The sequence below is a fragment of the Pinus tabuliformis genome, chromosome 6, assembly GCF_031772625.1.
Source record: "Pinus tabuliformis cultivar Carrire ecotype Pingquan chromosome 6, CPIR1, whole genome shotgun sequence".
NCBI lineage: Eukaryota > Viridiplantae > Streptophyta > Pinopsida > Pinales > Pinaceae > Pinus > Pinus tabuliformis.
The window spans coordinates 370,982,214-370,984,762 of NC_142292.1; the positions used below are offsets into that span (position 1 = coordinate 370,982,214).

General features: G+C 34.0%; 1 pseudogene; it reads right to left on the reverse strand.

Annotated features, from left to right (window-relative positions):
* Nucleotides 1-1,118: 1,118 nt before the first annotated feature.
* On the reverse strand, nucleotides 1,119-1,463 carry LOC149258837 (protein GLUTAMINE DUMPER 5 pseudogene; annotated as a pseudogene).
* Nucleotides 1,464-2,549: the final 1,086 nt, after the last annotated feature.

The following is a 2,549-nucleotide window of genomic DNA, read 5'->3' on the forward strand; positions in this document are numbered from 1 at the left end:
ATGTTGGCTCGTTTCTCCATGCATATAACAGAAATAAGAAAGCCTGTCGAAATATATTGTCTCGGGCATATCACACAAGGTCAAGCTTTCAGTCAGAAATATCTGGCTTGTTTCTCCAAACATATAACATAAATAAGAAAGCATACATATAACAGAAATAACAGAAATAAGAAAGCCTGTCGAAATATATTGTCTCAGGCATATCACACAATATCCTTCAAGCTTTCAATCAGAAATATCTGGCTCGTTTCTCCAAACATATAGCAGAAAGAAGAAAGCCTGCGATGCTACGAGTAAATCATTTCGTATGCTTAAAACAATACATCTGATAGTAACCGACGCGTCCACAATGTAGTCCTGTCAGCTCTGCTGACTCTCCGCCCCATAAAAATTCTCATGTCTAATTCAGGTCTACTGTATGGTAGTGATTTTCAGTCTGAGAAATATCTAGAGCTTATAGCATTTTTTTTGAAATTTTTTGATATATTTTTAAATATGTTGGAGAGAATTTAGTTTGCAAATTGTAATTTACAATTCAGCTGTATATATGTAGAATATTTTCTACCTATATAGTCATGTGGATACTACAGGGCTTATGAGGACTTCATAATTATTTATTGTTTTTAATATAATATAAAACAGACTATTTTTTCTTGCTCGAAAAAAAAAATTATTTTCTGTACATAGTGATTATGAAATTTGCATAAATCACAAGCCTAATGATCGACCCATAAGAGAAATATATGTACATTTTATATACAGTAATATATGTAGAATAGTTGGTACTAGACCGGTTACATTGTGTGGAAATCAAAATTATTTTGTGGAATTAAATTTTTTAAAACATTTTCACATTAAATTTTTTAAAACATTTTCACATAAATTTTTTGACATAATTTTAATGATAACATTTCATCCCAAAACACACAATTTTGATGATAACATTTTATCCCGAAAGCACAATCCTAACAATAATATTCTTCCCAAAATAAACTATAAGAAGAAAATAAATAGAAAACTAAAAACTCCAACCAAATTAGAAAACAGAGGAAACTCCTACCAAATTAGAAAGAAGAGGAAATGCAACCTGCTCATTGTTACTCAGTCTCGTTCTATATTTATATAAGCTGACCTGTTGCCGATCTCTCTTTATGTTCAGACCCAGCTGCAGGCCTCGCCAGGAAAGTGGGATTCCGTTGTCCAGCCATTATTACCACCACCTTATCTTCTTCAATACCTTCACTCGATATCTCATTTTGCATACTAAATTCAACAGAAGCATTAAGATTACGCTCATTATTCTGAGAATCGATAGTTTTCCAGTATGAGCATGCCAGTATGATTAATGCAAACGCTACGAAGGCCAACACAACACCTAACCCGCCTAAGAGAAGAGGGACAGGCCAACTCCATTCAGCGTACCTGTCAGGGTCGACAGTGACGCTACTGCTATTATTGATCATGGACGTAGATTGGCAAGGCTTGCAATGGATCTCAACACAGTCAATGGCACCTTACTGAGAGTTTAGATGGCCTAAAATTAGAAACAATCTAATCTAAGAAAAAACCAAAGCAGCAACTACTAAAATTGGATTTGCCTCTGGATATAATGAGATGCTCAATATATAGCACGGCTCAGTCGATCTGATCTGATGAGTGCATTAAGACCTTTTAACAACTAACTAGAGCTATTTCTGCTGTAATTAGGAATCAATCATATCTTCGCCTATTTCTATCTTATCTCTTAATATTTCAGGAAATTGCAATAGTTTTTAAATTCGGGATACGAAAACCAGTCATAATTATTGACTTCTCTTATATTTATTTTAAGTCAGAATATTTCAGGAATCTGCAATTAATTTTAAACTCGGGATATAAAGATAAGTGAGTGGAATTATGATGAAGGATAAAAATGATTCAGAGTGTATTATCTTTGCATAAGTTCAGAAAAATCAAGCATAAATCAGTGGTCGAGGGTATGTTTCTTTTGCTCTAAACTTATTTCGATTGCTGATTCACCGAATATTTACCAATCAGACAAAACATCCCCAGGTCAATTATCAAATAATAATTGACCGCACCCATGTCAATTTGATTGCCAAATATTTTACGAATCAACAATCTAGATAAAAATAATTAACCACACCCATTTCCATTTGATTACCAAATATTTGACAAATCAACCATCGAAATAAAGCTGAAAAATCTCAAAACAAACCATTTGAAACTATACGCCCAAAGATTAAACATTTTAATCCAGGATAAAAACAGGTGACAAATTTGCTTACCTGTCTCACCAACCAAATCATTGACTAAAACGTTGTCTTATCTCTACCGCTTGACTCAGGAAAAACATGGACAGCGGAACAGAAAAATAACTAGTGAAAGGAATGTTTTTATTGGGTGTCGGCCAAATACATTCCGCCAAAATATCTAAATATCTAGTTGCCTAGTCTATTTATTTACCCTCAAGCAATAATTGCTATGTAGCAAGTTCGTCGGGTTGTCGGCATCTACTCCATACCTTGACCCCCTCACCATCATTGCCA